Here is a 16586-nt window from a genome sequence, read left to right on the forward strand (position 1 = left end):
TGATGTAGAGATTAGAGATATTTCAGGCTCACGATATACATTGCTGGAGAGATTACAATTGTTTCAAGCCTATCTTACACATCGTTGCAGAGATTACACATTTTCATGCCGATGCTGTACTTTCTTGTGCCGATTACAGATGTTTCAGGCCTGTGTTACAGTTTGTTGCAGAGATTATACCTTTTCAAGCCTATGCTGTACATTGTTCTAGCGATTACAGGTTTCCCATGCCTATGCTACACATTGTTGAGAGATTGCAGATGTTTCAGGCCGATGTTACGCATTTTTCTAGAAATTAGCGATGTTCCAGGTTTATTTTGTACATTGTTGCAGAGATTAGAGATGTTTCGGGCCTATATTACATATCGTTGTCGAGATTAGAGATGTTTCAGGCCTATGTTGCACATTGTTGTAGCGTTTGCAGATGTCCCAGGTCTTTGTTACATAATGTTGTAGAGATGACAGATATTTCAGGTCCATGTTGCAGATTTTTTGCAATGAACAGAGGTCGTCAGGCCTATGTTACGCATTGTTGTCGAAATTTTTGATGTTTCAGTCCCAAGTTATACATTTTTGCAAAAATTACAGATATTTCTGACCTATATTACGGGTTGTTGTAGAGATTAGATTCGTTTCATGCCTATGTTATACATTGTTGCAGAGATTGTTGGTGTTTCAGGCTCAAGTCAGACATTGGTGCAGAGATTTTAAATGTTTCCTGTCTATGTTATACATTGTGGTAGAGACTACATATGTTTCAGTCGTGTGTTCCTCATTGTTCTTTAAACGACAAATGTTTCAGGTTCATGTTATACATTGTTGTGAATATTACAATGTTTCATATCTATGTTGCTCATCTTTGCAATGAGCTGAGGTATTTCAGGCCTATGTTACAGATTGTTGCAGAGATTAGAGATGTTTCAGGTTGACGATACAAACTGTTGTTGAGATTAGAGGTGTTTCAGCCCTATTTTATACATTGACGTCGAGATTGGACATGTTTCAGGCCTATTTTATACATTATTGTGGAGATTAGATATATTTGAGGCTTATGCTGTATATTGTTAGAACGATTACAGATGCTTCATGCCTATGTTACACATTGTTGTAGCGATTGCAGATGTTTCAGGTCTATGTTACGCATTTTTCTAGAAATTAGACTTGTTCCAGGTCTATTATATACATTGTTGTAGAGGTTAGAAATGTATCAGGCCTATGTACACATCGTTGCAGAGATTAGAGATGTTCCAGTCCCATTGTGGTAGAGATTAGAGATGTGGTTACTCATTGTGATAGAGATTAGAGATTTTTCGGGCCCATGCGACACATTGTTGCAGCGATGACAGATTGTTCCGGCACATGTTATACATTGCTGCGAAGAGTGATGATGTTTCAGGCTATGTTGCACATTTCTGTAATTAATGGATGGGCTTCAGGCTTATGTAACACTTGTTGCAGAGATCAGAGATGTTTCTGCCCTGTTGCAGAATATTGCAGACATTAGAAATGTTTCAGGCCTATTTCATATATTGCTGCAGAGACGAGAGTTGTTTCTGGCCCATGTTACACCTTTTTGTTGAGATTTTTGCAATGAATAGAGATGTCTCAGGCCTATGTCGCACATTGTTGTAGCGATTGCAGATGTTCCAGGCCTTTGTTACATAATGTTGTAGCGATGACAGATGTTTCAAGTCCATGTTGCACATTTTTGCAATGAATACACGTGTTTCTGTCCTACCAGGTCTTGCGGACCTCAAGTGTCCACAGCGGTAGAACTGCAACTGAAGCCCGCAGCAAAGAGCACACAGCACAGGTAAGCTTTCCCATTCCTTGACAGAACAGAATCACCACTTCCCTTCGGGCTTGAACTTGCAGGTTAACGGGAGTCCCCTGGGAAATAGTGGACAGTTTAAACTCCGGTCGCTTCAATACATTTCCTTGAAAAATAAGTTTCTTAGTGGCGTAGAAGCACAAGGAGTCCGAGAGATATCGATTCATAAATTATTAAATGTGGCAATGCTACAACAACAAGAACTTACATTCATATCATGCCCTTAACGTCCCACGGCACTTCACGGGAGTGTTACCAAACAAAATTTGAAAAGGACCCACATAAGGAGATAGGTGAGCAAATGTCTGGTCAAATCGATAGGTTTAAAGGAGTGTCCATGAGGAAGAGAGAGAGGTCGAGAGGCGGAGAAGTTTAGGAAGGGAATTCCAGAGATCAGGGCCTAGGCAGGTCAACAAGGCCATAGAAAGTGCAAACAAAGCACTGGGGTTAATTTCTGGAAGAATAGAATTAAAAAGCAGAGAAGTCATGTTAAACTGATATAGCACTTTGAATGGACCTCACCTGGAGTACTGAGCACATTTCTGGTCCCCATGGTACAAAAATCCCGTAGAGGGACTGGAAAAAGTGCAAAATGATTTACAATGGTGATACCAGAACTGAGACATTATAACGATCAGGGAAGACTGAACAGGCTGTGGTGCATTTTTCTGGAAAAGTGAAATCCGAGAGGTGACCTTATAGAAGTCTTTAAAATGATGAAGGGGTTGTCTTGGGTCGACGGAGGGAGAATGTTTCCACATGTGGGGGAGACCAAAATTAGGATGCAAAAATATCAGAAATTCAGCAGTAAACCAATAGGAATTCAGCAGAAACGTCTTTACCCAGAGAGTCGTTGGAATGTAGAGCGTGTTAGCACAAGGAGTAGTTGAGCTGAATAGCATGAATGCATTTAAGGGGAAGCTAGATAAGTACATGAGGAAGAAAGGAATGTAAGGATATCATGATAGACTGAGGTGAAGCAGAATGGGAAGAAACTCGTGTGAAGCATGAACTATGGCATGGACCTGTTGGGCCGAATGGCTTTGTTTGTGTGCTGTAAATTCGATGTCATTTTATAGTGAATTGTGAAAAGTCGAGGTGCAGCACTCAAAACAAACTTCAGCAAGCGGCTGTGTGTCACAGAGAGTCAACACTTCGGCCGCTACGGATCTGAAGGTCTTACTTAAACTGAATGTGGGGTTTTCAAACACAGTCCTTGCTGAGAGGTTGGATTTGTGCCAAACCGAGCATTAAATGGGCGGACCGGCTTTTATGTGCCGATCAAGAGCACCCAAAACATCTTCAAAACCTCTCCCTCAATCACTGAGGCAGAAGGGAATATAAGGTTATATTGATAGGATTAGATGAAATCAGTCGGGAGGAGGCTCGTGTGGAGCATAAACACCGGCGTGGATCAGTGGGGCCGTAATGGCCTGTTTCTGTGCTGAACATTCTCTGTAATTCGATGTTATTCCCTCCTTCTGCTTGGCTTCGTTCTTCGAGGGAATGGGAATTCGATAATATTGAAAATGGAGAGTCAACTTTTGTAAGTAAACTTCAGTGGGAGATCCTCTCTCGCCACGGGATGTAAAAAAATGCCGGACAGACTGAAGACTCTGAGTTAGAAATGGTCGGGTGCAAAACACATTCGGAACATGTAGGAAAAGGTTACGCCCTGTGTCTAAAAACAACGCGACAGGACTCGAAGCTGTAATCTTCTAACAGCAACACGATTCAGACTGAAATCAAGCGCCTTTTCCATTCGACCACGCGGCCACTGACACGAGAATAAAATCGATTGGAGAAAACTCTGAGCAGTTTCAGGGCCCGTGATCTCCAGGTTGAAAGGATGAACGAAAAATAACAGGTATCGAATAACTGAAAAGTTCCACTGCGAGCCGGGTTAGAATCTGCCCGAGGAAAGCCCAATGGATTTCGAATCCAACGACCTGAACCTAGCTGAAATCTCACAGGCACCCAAGGAGAATAATGCAGTACTGGAGGGAGAGGATGTCTTGGAGGGGTCAGAGAGTTAAGAAATAAAAGAGGTGCCATGACACTACTGGGTGTATTCTGTCGGCCACTAACCAGTGGGAAGGATATCGAGGAGCACATTTGCAGGGAAATTACAGAGAGGTGCAAAAGCCATAGAGCAGTGATAACGGGGGACTTCAACCATCCTAATATAGACTGGGGTAGTAATCATATATGCGGCACAGAGGGGGAGTAATTTTTGAAATGTATTCAGGATAACTTTCTTAACGAGTCCGTTTCCAGCCCAACGAGGAAGGAGGCATTGCTGGACTTGGATCTCGTGAATGAGGTGGGCCAAGTGGAGCAAGTGTCAGTGGGGGAGCATTAAGAGAGAAACTGGCGGATGGGTCAAGAACCAGAGGAGTGAGATTTAAGGTAATTTGCAAAAGAACTAAAATTGACATGAGGATTTTTTTTTACACAGTGAATGGTTCGGATCTGGAATGCACTGCCCGAGAGGGTGGTGGAGGAAAATTCAATCATGGCCTTCAAAAGGGAACTGGATAAGTACTTGAAAGGAAAAAATGCAGTGCTACGGGGAAAGGGCGGGGGAGTGGGACTAGCTGGATTGCTCTCTCCATCAATCTCTCTCTTTGCCCCCCTCTCCACCTATCTCTCTCTCTGTCTCACTCTTCTCTACTCGCTCTCTGTCATTCTTTGTGTCCTTTTTGTCTTTTTCTCTCTCATTTTTTTCCCCTTTGCTCCCTCCCTACTCTGTGTCTCGCTTTCTGTGTCTCTCTATCTCTCGCAATCTGTCTTTCTCCATCTTTCTCTCACTCTCTATCTCCTTTTTCTGTTAATCATTACAGATTCGTTTCCTCAAGCTGCACAGTTTTCCTCTGTCTGTCCCGCTGTGTCTCTTTCCCCTTCCCTCTCCAGACTCTCTTTCTCTCTGTGCCTCTCTCTCTCTCTGTCTCTCTCTCTGTCCCATTTCCTGTCTGTGTTTGTGTGTGTGTCTCTCTCTCTCTCTCTCTGTCTCTCTCAATCTGCCTCTCGCTATGTCGCTTTCTGTCTCTTTGTATGTCTCTCTGTCTATCTCTCTCTATCTCTCTATGTGACTCTATCTCCGTCTCTCTCCCTCTCTTTCTCTCTCTGCCTCTCTGTCTCTCTCTGCCACTCTGTCTCTCTCTGTCGTTTTCTCTCTCTGTCTCTCTATCTCTCTCCCGTCCCTCCCTCTCCTGCTCTCTCTCTCTCCTTCTCCCCCTCTCTATCACTCTCCTTCTCTTTCTCCCTCTCTCCCTGTCTCTCTCTCTCTCTGTCACTCTAAGTTTGTGTGTTCGTCACTCTCTCGGTCTCTCTCCCTCTCCCTGCCTCTTCCTCTACCTCTCGCTTCCCCTTCCCCGGCTAGAGAATCTCGAAACGAGACAGGATAGATGCTGAGATGTCGTTTCCATTGGCTGGAGAGTCTGGAACTAGGGAGCATAGTCGCAGGATAAGCGGTCGGCCATTTAAGACTGAGATGAGGAGGAATTTCGTTACTCAGAGGTTTGCGCATCTGTGAATTCTCTCCCCCCAGAGGGCTGTGGATGCTCAGTCGTTGAATACATTCAAGGCTGAGATCGATAGGTTTTTGGACTCATGGGGAATAAAGGGATATGGGAATTGGACGGGAAAGTGGAGTTACTGGAGAAGATCGGCCACGATCTTATTGAATGGTGGAACAGGCCCAAGGGACCGAATGGCCTACTCCTGCTCCTATTTCTTATGTTCTTATGATCTTATATTCTCTCCCTCTCTCTCTGTCTCCACCTCTCTCTGTCCACTCCCTCTCTCTCTCTGTCTCCACCTCTCTCTGTCTGCCCCCTCTCTCTCTCTGTCTCAGTCTCCGTGTGTGTGTGTGTGTGTCTTTCTCTTACTTTCTTTTTCTCACCTTCTATCTCTCTATCCCTCTCCTGTCTGTCTGTCTCGCTCTCTCTTCCATCACTCCTGGTCAGCAATGACCCCTGCTGGAAAGTGCGGTAGCGGCTGGCAACGAGAGCCCCTTGTGACACAGGAGATAAGGCCCTTGGTGTGAATTGTCAATGAGGCAGCCTGGGTCTGTGGAGCCCGTCCCTCAGCAACAGTCGGTACGTGTAGCGGGTGGGAGGAGGGAGAATGGAAAGATCAATGTCAAGTGAATCACTAATATCACCAGAGTTGCTGTGAAATGTGAAGGGTCCAACTTCGCTGCATTTCACCAACAGTCCACTGGGTGGCGGAGGGGGGGGTAGCGGGAATATTTTAGCAAAGGTGCCATCTTCTGGAAGCACGAAGTATTAAACCTCAGCGTTTGATGAGTCGTGCAGCACAGGAAGAGGTCATTCAGCCCATCGTGCCTGTGTCATCTCTTTAAAAGAGCTATCCAATTAGTTCCACTCCCCTGCTCATTCCCCAGAGCCCTGCAATTTTCTCCCCTTCACGTATTTATCCAATTCCCTTTTGATGGTCACCATTCAATCTGCTTCCTCTGCCCTTTCGTGCAGTGCATTCCAGATCATAACAACTCGCTGCGTAAACGAAATTCCTCATCACCTCCCCTCTCTGGTTCTTTGGCCAATTATCTTAAATCTGCGTCCTCTGGTTAGCGACCTTCCTGCCAGTCGAAACAATTTCTCCTTCTGAACTATATGAAAACCCCTTGTAAATCTGAAGACCTCTAATATTTCTCCTCTTAACCTTTTCTGTTCGAAGGAGAACAATTCCAATTTCTCTAGTCTGTCCACGTAGCTGAGCTGCCTCATCCTGGAACTATACCAGTCAATCTCATCTGAACCCTCTGCAAGGCCTTGACATCCTTCCTAAAGTGTGGTGCCAAGAATTGGACACAGTACTCCAGCCGCGGTCTAACACAGTGATTTATAAAGGTGTTGCAGAGGGACAGAAGGAGGCCATTTAACCCCTCGAATCTGTTCCGCCATTCAATAAGATCATGTCTGATCTGTGACCTAACTCCATCGGCGCTCCTGAGCCACATCTACCTTAATACCTAAGGTGAACAAAAATCTATCTATCTCAGGTTTGAAATTAACAATTGAGCTCGCATCAACTGCTGTCCGTGGAAGAGGATTCCAAACTTCGACCAGCCTTTGCGTGTGGAAATATTTCCTAACTTCACTCCTGAAAATCATGGCTCTAATTTTTAGGCTATGTCCCCTAATCACAGACTCGCCAAACAGCGGAAATAGTTTCCCTCTATCTACCCTATCAGTTCCCGTTAATATCTTGAAAATTTCGATCAAATCACCTCTTAGTCTTCCAAATTCCAAGGCATACAACCCGAGATTGTGTAATGTCTCCTCGTAATTTAACCATTGGAGTCCAGGTATAATTCTAGTAAATCAACGCTGCGCTCCCTCCAAGGCCAATATATCTTTCCTTGGTGCGGAGCACAGAAGTGAATATTGTATTCAGGAGTGGTCCAACCGGGACTTTGTACAGTTGTAGCATAACTTCTACCACCTGTAGTATAGTCCTCTAGATATAAAGGCCAGCATTTCCAATCGCCCTTTTGATTATTTTCTGCACCTGTCCATGACATTTCAATAATCTATGTACAAAGTCTCTTTGGCCCTTCGCTGTTTCGAGCATTTCACCATTTAGAAAGTACTCTGATCAATCCTTTTTCGGTCCAAAGTTGATGACCTCACACTTGCTTACATTGAAATCCATTTGCCACAGTTTTGCCCATTCACTTAATCTGTGACGATCTCGCTGTAGTTTTATGATTCCATCTACACTTGAATGTTGCCTATCTTTGTGTCATCGACAAATTTGGATATGTGGCTCTCTGTCCCGTCATCTGAGTCGCTAATAACTACAGTGAATAGTTGAGGCACCAAGAGAGATCACTGAGAGACACCACCAGTCACATCCTGCCAAATTGAGTACCTGCCCATTATCCCAAAGATACGAAGCAGAGAGAAAATCCCGAGATATTTCGGTGAGAAACTGTTGAAGAAATTGGAAGGAAAAATCAAATGCAGTTTTCAGGTGAAAGAAAGATTTGCATTTTATAGCCACTTTCACGTCCTCAGGACGTCCCAAAGCGCTTTTCTTGCCAATGAACCGAGTTACTGTTGTAATGTAGGAAACGCGGCAGCCAATTTGCACAGCGCAAGGTCCCACAAACAGCAATGTGAGAGTGATCAGGTAATCTGTTTTTCGTGATGTTGGTTGAGGGATACATATTGTCCCAGGACACCAGGGAGAACTTCCCCTGCTCTTCCTCCAACCGTGGCCGTGGGATCTTTTATGTCCACTTGAGAGGACAAATGGGGCCTCGGTTTAACGTCTCATCTGAAAGATGGTACCTCCGACAGTGAGGCACTCCCTCGGTACAGGCACCGGGAGTGCCAACCTGGATCATGGGCCTAAGTCTCTGCAGTGAGAAATGAACCCACGACCTGCTGACTCAGAGGCGATAGAGCTACAAACTGAGCTCGATGGAAGGGTAGGATATAATTGGAGGCAGTGAAGATTCAATCTCCATTTACAAGTCATCCATTCTCTCCTTACTCCCATTGAACTGGTCAGTGTCCTGTGAATTTGAACATGGGCAGATAAAGAATACGAAACACGAGAACGAGAATTTTCAAATTAGATGATAGAGATCAATTGCCACAAGCTGGTTTAAATGATGATGTTATCGTCTGTAAAAATGGCTGCTTTCGATTACAAGAATGTCACTTTAAATAAGTAAAAACTGCTTTAATAAACACATGGTTTTAAATGATTCATCCACTGCTTGAAGTTATATTTGTTCTCTGAAATTTTAGATATGTGGTTTTAATTGAGAGATGTCTTGCATTAAGTTACACATGCACACACACACACACACACATATATATATATATATATATATATAGTTTTGAGAGATAAATATGCAAATTATACAAATGCTGCCTTAGATTATATACATGTTGTTTGGATTTATAGGGAGGCCATTTGATTCATACTTAATATTTTAAATTATACAAATGCTGATTTGAAATAAAAAAATAAAATATTAAATTGTTTGCTGTGTGTACTGAATTGAAAACTCTGTAATATTGATATACGCGTCACGGGGATGGGCACCAGGATGTAGCATTAGAAAGGAGAAACAATGTCCACAAAGGATTGGGAGAGACTAGAGTAAGAAATAATATATTATTAGGTGGGATCAGACGAATACAAAATACGAGAAGGTCTAAGGTAGGTTTAGACTGCATGTGTGTAAACGCATCAAACATGGTAAATAAGGTTGGTGAGCTGCAGGCACAAATAGCCACATGGAAATATGGTGTTGTGGCGATAACAGAGACCTGGCTCATAAAAGGGCAGGATTGGGTACTAAATATTCCTGGATACAACGTGTTCATTAAACATAGGAAACGAAAAAAAGGATGCGGGGAGATTTGGGCTCGTAGCAGTATTGATTGAGGAGAAAATGTCAGTGCTGGAGAGAAAGGATGTCCTTGAGGGATCACGGATAGAATCTATTTGGTTAGTGTTAAGAAACAATAGAGGTGCCAATACACTAATCAGTGTATTATATCGGCCACCATATTTTTGGAAGGAGATGGAGGAGCAAATTTGCAGGGAAATTACAGCGAGTAGCAAGAAATATAGAGTAGTGATAACTGGGGACTTCAACTATCCTAATATAGACTGGGATAGTAATATTATGAAGGGCAGAGTGAGGGATGAATTTTTGATTGTGTTTCGGAAAATTTCCCTGATAAGTATGTTTCCGGCCCAATGCTGAATCTGGTTCTGGGGAATGAGGTGGGTAAAGTGGAACAAGTGTCAGTGGGGGAACATTTAGGGAACAGTGATAATAATATCCTACGTTTTAGGTTAGTGATGGAAAAGGACAAGGAAAAAACGAGATTAAAAATCTTGAATTGGAAGTGGGCCAATTTTGGTGAGTTGAGAACTGATCTGGCCCTGGGAAATTGGAATCAAAGATTGCCAGGGAAAACTGTAATCGAACAATGGGCAGCCTTTAAAGAGCAGATGGTTCGGGGACAGACCAGATACATTCCCACGAGGGGGGAAGGTAGGGCAAACAAAAGCAGAGCTCCCTGGATGACGAGGAGAGGCAATATAAAATAAATGGTACAATACTGAAGGTGGTGCAGGTACAGATAGACCTGGGGGTATGTGTGCACAAATCTTTGAAGGTGGCAGAATGTGTTGAGAACGCGGTTAAAAAAGCATACAGCCTCCTGGGCTTTATAAATAGAGGCATAGAGTACAATAGCAAGGAAGTTATTTTCAACCTTCATAAAACACTGGTTCGGCCAAAGCTGGAGTATTGTATCCAATCCTGGACACCGCGCTTTTTGAAGAATGTGAAGGCCTTCGAAAGGGTGCAGAAACCATTTACTAGAATGATTCCAGGGATGAGGGACTTCAGTTATTGGATACACTGGGGAAGCTGGGGTTGTTCTCCTCAGAGCAGAGAAGGGTGAGAGGAGATTGTCAGTGTTCAAAATCTTGAAGGGTTTACATAAAGTAAATGAAGAGCAACTGTTCCGATTGGCCGAAGAGTCGAGAAACAAAGGACACAGATTTAAGGTGATTGGCAAAAGAACCAAAGGTGACATGAGGAAAAACTTTTTTTTACACAGCGAGTAGTTATGATCTGGAATGTCCTGTCTGAAAGCGTGGTGGAAGCAGATTCAATCGTGGCTTTCAAAAATGAATTGGAGAAATACTTGAAGGGTAAAAAATGAGCAGGGTTAGGAGGAAAGAGCAGGAGAATGGGACTAAATGGATTGCTCTTACAATGAGCAGGCACGGGCACGATGGACTGAATGGCCTCCTTCTGTAATGTAACAATTCTATGATTCTATGATTCGCTATCTATAATCGACAACAACCTGCATTTATATAGCACATTTAAAGTGGTAAAACGTCCCAAGTCGCATCTCAGGAACATTATCAAACACAGTTTGACACTGAGCCACATAAGGAGGCATTGGAACAGTTCACTAAAATCTTGATCAAAGAGGTAGATTTTAAGGAACGTCTTAAAGGAGGAGACAGAGGTAGAGAGGCGGAGAGGTTTAGGGAGGGAATTCCAGAGCTTGCGGACTGGGCAGCTGAAGGCGCGGCCGCCAGTACTGGAGCGATGAAAATTGGGAATGCACAAGAGGCAAGAATTGGAGGAGTTCAGAGTTCTCGGGGTGTGGGGGGTGATGTAGGGCTGGAGGACGATACAGTGATCGGGAGTGGTGAGGCCCTGGAAGGATTTTAACAGGAGGATTGGAAATTTAATTTCGAGGCGTTGCCGGACCATTATTCAATGTGCTTCATACTTCTCCACATTAAACGGCATCTGCCACCTGTCAGTCCATTCCAGTCCAAACCATCAATGACTTCCTGAACTCATTTAAATTTACGTTACTGGTTTTCAAAACTCCAAATTTTGTTTCATCAGCAAATGTTCCGATTGTGCTCCCGATTCCCAAATCCGAATAGTCTATATTTTTGGAGCGGAGATGTGGGCCCAGCACTGACCCGTCGGATAATCACTTCCACCCCTACTCCATTGGAACATAGTTACTGAGGAACATCGGGACATTGGAACATAGGAATATCGGGACATTGGAACATAGGAACATCGGGACATCGGAACATAGGAACATAGGAACAAGAGTAGACCATTCAACTCCTCCAGCCTGTTTCGTTCAATTTGATCATGGCTGATCTGAAACTTAACTCCATCTACCCGCATCGGTTCCGTAACTCATAATACCCGTGCCTAACAAAAGTCTATAAATCTCAGTTTTGGAATTTTCAATGGATCCCCAGCCTCAACAGCTTTGGGGGCGAGAGTTCCACATTTACACTGCCCTTTGTGTGAAGAAGTTCTATCTGACTTCACCCCTGAACGGCCCGGCTCTAATTTTAATTTTATTCCCGGTGTTCTGCACTCCCCCACCAGAGGAAACAATTCCTCTCTATCATCTTAAACGCTTCTATTAGATCTTCTATTGGAATTAGAATCTTCTATTCTCAAGGGAATGACAGTCATTTAAACAAATCCTCGGATCCATCCTTTTTTGGTCCAAAACAGATGACCTCACACGTAACTGCTTTGAAATCCATCTGCCACAGTTTTGCCCAATCACTTAATCCACAAATGTCTCTTTGCAATTTTCGGCTCCCATGTACACGACTTGCTAGGCCATAAATCCTTGTGTCATTTGCAATCTTGGATAAATGGCTCTGTATTGTGTTATCCATTTTAATAATAAATATACTGAATAGTTGTTGCCCCAGTGCAGATCCTTGTTGGTTCAGTTGTTGGGGAAGGGGATCAGGGTGTGGGGAACTGATTCAAGGCTGGGAAGTTGATGGTCGGGATTCAGAGGGTGGGAACGAGGTTCAGGGGTTTGGGAAGGGATCAGGGAATCTTGGCGGTGGAAGGGGTTTATTGACTGGGAAGGTGTTCAGGGGGAGGGGAACTGGTCGAGAGGATTGAAAATGATCCAGGGGGTGGGGCAGGGTTTCAGAGGGAGGGAAGGAGTACATGGATTGTGAAGGGGTTCAGGGAGTGGGAAGCGATTCAGGGTATGGGAAGGAGTTGGGGAAGATGCTCAGGTGGTTGGAATCATATCAGCGGGTAAAAAGGGTTTCAGGGGATGGGAATGGGTTTAAGGACGAGAAGCGGTTGAGTGTATCGAGAATGGGTTCATGGGGTTGAAAAGGGGTTCAGGGGATGGGAAGCGATTAATTGTGAGTGTAAGGAATTCAGAGTGTGGGAAGGGTTTCGGGGGATGGGAAGCTGTTCAGGGAAGTCGTTCAGTATTTGGGGAAGGGCTTGAGGGAGTGCGAAGGCGTTTATGGGGTGGGGAATGTGTTCAGGTGGTTGGAAGGAGCCGACGGGCGATCCTGGTTGCCTCTCAGAGTTTGAATCCCAACTCTAGCTCCTTTCGGTGCCCGTCCCCGTTGGAAGGCGGCGGTTTCGCCTATTTCAGGACCTGGTTGGACGGATGCGGCGATGGCGACCCCACCTTCCCACAATCCAGCGCGGCGGCGAAAATCCCCCATCGGACGTCAGCTCTGGCCGCGCTGCACTCTGGGAGATGGCGTCAACTGACCACGTGACTCCTCAAACGGTCACTCGGATGCGGGGCAGCAGGAGGAGCCCAGCTGGGCCCGGCGCTGGACACGTTGAGCTGGCATCGATGTGAAGAGGTCACTTCTGGGTAGGGACAACATGTCGGATGCTGAGCGGGCGGGGCAGCAGCGTTGGAGGCGGCCATGTTGGATCTTTGTCGTACTCGGTGCGGTCACTTCCTGTGAGACGCACCGAGGCAGGAGCCCCTGCCCCCTCCCCCCGTCTGCAAACCTCCATTGTGCTCAATGTCTGGGGGACGTTTTGCTGCTTTCACAGGAGGGGATTAAGAATAATGTTAAAAAGCTTTAAAAGGGTTTAAAGTGACTCATGTTCTAAAAGGGTTAAAAAGAGGGTTTAAAGAGGTTCAATAAGTTACTGGTTGAAATGGTATTAAAGAGGTGAAAAAGAGGTCGAAATAAAATAAACGGTTAAAAGGGGGTTAAAGTTTTAAAAGAGGGTTGGATGTGAAAAGGTGGTTTCAGAGTTTAAAAGGTTTAAAAAAGATAGTTATAAACGGTTTAAGGAGGTTAAATAGTTAAAAGGGGATTAAAGAGGTTTGAAAGGGGTTTAAAAGGGGGTGAGGAGAGAGACTGTTAGCTCGGTGAGAAAGAGATGGGTTTCAAAAGGAACCACAGTGGGAGAGTTTGGAGAAAGACAGTCTCTCAAAAAAATGGGTTTAAAAAGGGGAGGAAATCGGTGAAATAGCAGGGTTTAAAAAGGACCTTTAAAAGGGATTAAAAGGGGTTTAATGACGTTTCCAATGACATTTTAAAGTGGCTTTAAAAAGTGGGGATACAATTGGTATAAAAAGGAGGTATTAAAAGGAGGTTTAAAAAGAGGGTTCACGGGGGCCGATTGAACCGGGTCCTATTTGCGATTCTCTATATTAATTCTGGACCAGTGTGCGATGCTCATTTTCTCTCGTGCTCTGTCTGAGTTTGTGTCACACCTTTTCTCTGTTTCTGTTTAATTCTATCCCCCTCTCTCTCCGACCTCTCTCTCACCTGTCCCGCTCTGTTTCTCACCACTTCTTTCACTGTGTGTCTCTACCTTTCCTACTGACTTTGGTTCGCTCTTTCGCCTGACTCTTTGCCGAGGTGGGACTGTCCTCGCCTGGTCCATTCCCATCTGTCCAGTTGCAGTCAGAGAATCACCTGTGACGGCTTCTCTTCCCGCTCCTGCACCTTTACCTCTGGAACCCCCCAATGCTCTCTCCTTGGCCCCCATCAATTTCTCCTCCTCATGCTGCCCCTCGCCGAGATCATCCGAGAACATAACGTCAGGTTCCAGACGGCCTGTGGCGATCCAGCGCTCGAAGGGATGTCGCTTTTTGATTCTCTGATGTCGGCTGTTCCTATCATTGTGAAGTAGACTTCATCCAGCGCTGGATTGATCACACACTAATATTGAACGCGAGCTCGGATCAGACCGTCGTGAGACAGGTTAGTTTTACCCCACTGATGATGTGTTGTTGCAATAGTAATCCTGCTCAGTACGGGAGGAACCAGTTCAGGCTGCTGACGAGACCCAGCTCCACATCCCCATCACCTCTCCCGACCCCTCCACTGCCTCTGATTTGTCAGGCTGCTTGTCGGTCATCCAGTATTAGATATTTTCCTCCGATTAAACGTTGGGAATACCGAAGCCTTTGTCTTCGGTCCCTGCCACTAATTCCATTCCCTCGACACTGACTGCATCCCTCTCCCTGGACAATGTGTGAGGCTGAACCACACCATTCACAACCTCAGCGCCCTATTTGACTCTGAGATGAACTTCTGACCCCATATCCTCTCCATCACCAAGACCGCCTACTTCCGAATCTGCAACATCGCCCGTCTCCACCCATTGCCTCAGCTCATCTGCTGCTGAAACACTCATCCATGTTTTTGTTACCTCCAGACTCAACTACTTCAATGCTCTCCTGGCCGGCCTCCAACCTTGTACCCTCTGCAAACTTGAGCTCATTCAAAACTCTGCTGCCCAAATTCTCACTCGCATCAAGTCCCGTTCTCCCATCACCCCTCTGTGCTCGCTGACCGAAATTGGCTCCCGGTTCTGCAACGCCTCGATTTTAACATTTTCATCCTTGTCTTCAAATCTATCTAGGGCCTCGCCCCACCTTATCTCTGAAACCACCCCGACAACCCTTCGAGATCTCTGCGCCCCTCCAATTCTGGCCTCTTGCGTTTTCGATTTGCATCGCCCCACCATTGGCGGCCATGCATTCAGCCGCCTGACCTCTGAAGTGCCCTCGCTGAACTTCTCTGCCTCTCACCATTCCTTTCCACCTTTAAAACGCTCCTTAAAACCTACCTCTTTACCAATGCTTTTGGTCACATGTCCTAATATTTCCTCAGGCGGCTCGGTGTCAAATTTTGTTTGATAGTCGCTCCTGTGAAACGCCCTGGGACGTTTCACTACGTTAAAGGTGCTGTATAAATGTGAGTTATTGTTGTTAATATTCACCTATGTCTCTGTCAGGGTGTTAATATTCCTGAGATCAGTGGGAGTGTTTTACTGTGCAGAGGGTGTCTCTGGCCGTGGGCGATGAAGTACAGATTGTCTCAGTGAGAGTGTTAATATTAACCTGTGTAATCTATCGGTGTGATAATACTCATGAGTCATTGGGAGCATGTTACTGTTTACAGGAAACCTCTGGCAGTGTTGTGGTCTGTTCATCAACGGTAATATTTACAGGATGCTTCTGTCAGTTTGTTATCACATCCTGGGGGTCTCTGAGAGTGATTCATTGCTGACAGGAAGTGCCTGCCAATGTATTAGTATGGAAAGAGGGAAGTATGTTAGTGCTTGCTGCGTGTATCTGTGAGACTTGTTAATGTTCACAGGGTGTTTCCTTCAATCTGTTAATGTTTACAATTTTTCTGACAGTCTGTTTATGTTTACATTGTTTTTGTGTGAGTCTGTTAAAGTTTACAGTGTTTCTGTGATTCTATTAATATTTACAGTGTCTCTCCGTGAGTATGTTATTATTTGCAACATGTTTCTGTGAATCTGTTAATGTTTACAGGTTCTTTGTGTGAGACGGTTAATGTTTACAGGGTAATTCTGTGATTCTATTAATATTTACAGTGTCTCTCCGTGAGTATGTTATTATTTACAACCTGTTTCTGTGAATCTGTTAATGTTTACAGGTTGTTTGTGTGAGACGGTTAATGTTTACAGGGTATTTCTGTGAATCTATTAATATTTACAGTGCCTTTCCGTGAGTATGTTATTATTTACAACCTGTTTCTGTGAAACTGTTAATGTTTACAGGTGGTTTCTGTGAATTTTAATGTTTAGAGGGTGTTTCTGTGAGACGGTTAATAATTATATGGCCATTCTATGCGACTGTTAATGTTTACATTGTGTTTCCTTCAGTCTGTTCATGTTTACCGGTTGTTTCTGTGACTGTGCAAATGTTCACTTGTTGTCCATTTCAGTTTACAAATATTCAAAGGAGTCTTCCGTCATGTTACTGAAAGTTTAATTGATAATTTCTTTCAATAATTTCATACATCTTCCAACGATTGGCCAGTCCCACAATGTCTCGACAGGAAGCAGTAGTGAAATTCCCGGCCCCATTCAAGAAGCACCGCAGGGACCCTAGAAGTTGTGATCGGACCCAAA

At 44.5% G+C, this 16586-nt stretch overlaps 1 long non-coding RNA gene across 2 annotated transcripts in view; it reads left to right on the forward strand.

Annotated features, from left to right (window-relative positions):
• The window catches only part of LOC137307015 (uncharacterized), a 39584-nt gene extending 30851 nt beyond the window's left edge, over positions 1-8733 (forward strand). Inside the window, exons 2-3 of one of the 2 annotated variants that reach the window (XR_010958990.1) lie at positions 1742-1813; positions 6536-8733. This is a non-coding gene — a long non-coding RNA (uncharacterized lncRNA). Of the gene's footprint in view, positions 1-1741; positions 1814-4289; positions 4393-6535 lie in introns of those variants that run through there. The other variant, XR_010958991.1, reaches the window with a different exon arrangement.
• Positions 8734-16586: the final 7853 nt, after the last annotated feature.

Source organism: Heptranchias perlo, chromosome X (assembly GCF_035084215.1).
Source record: "Heptranchias perlo isolate sHepPer1 chromosome X, sHepPer1.hap1, whole genome shotgun sequence".
NCBI classification, from domain to species: Eukaryota; Metazoa; Chordata; class Chondrichthyes; order Hexanchiformes; family Hexanchidae; genus Heptranchias; species Heptranchias perlo.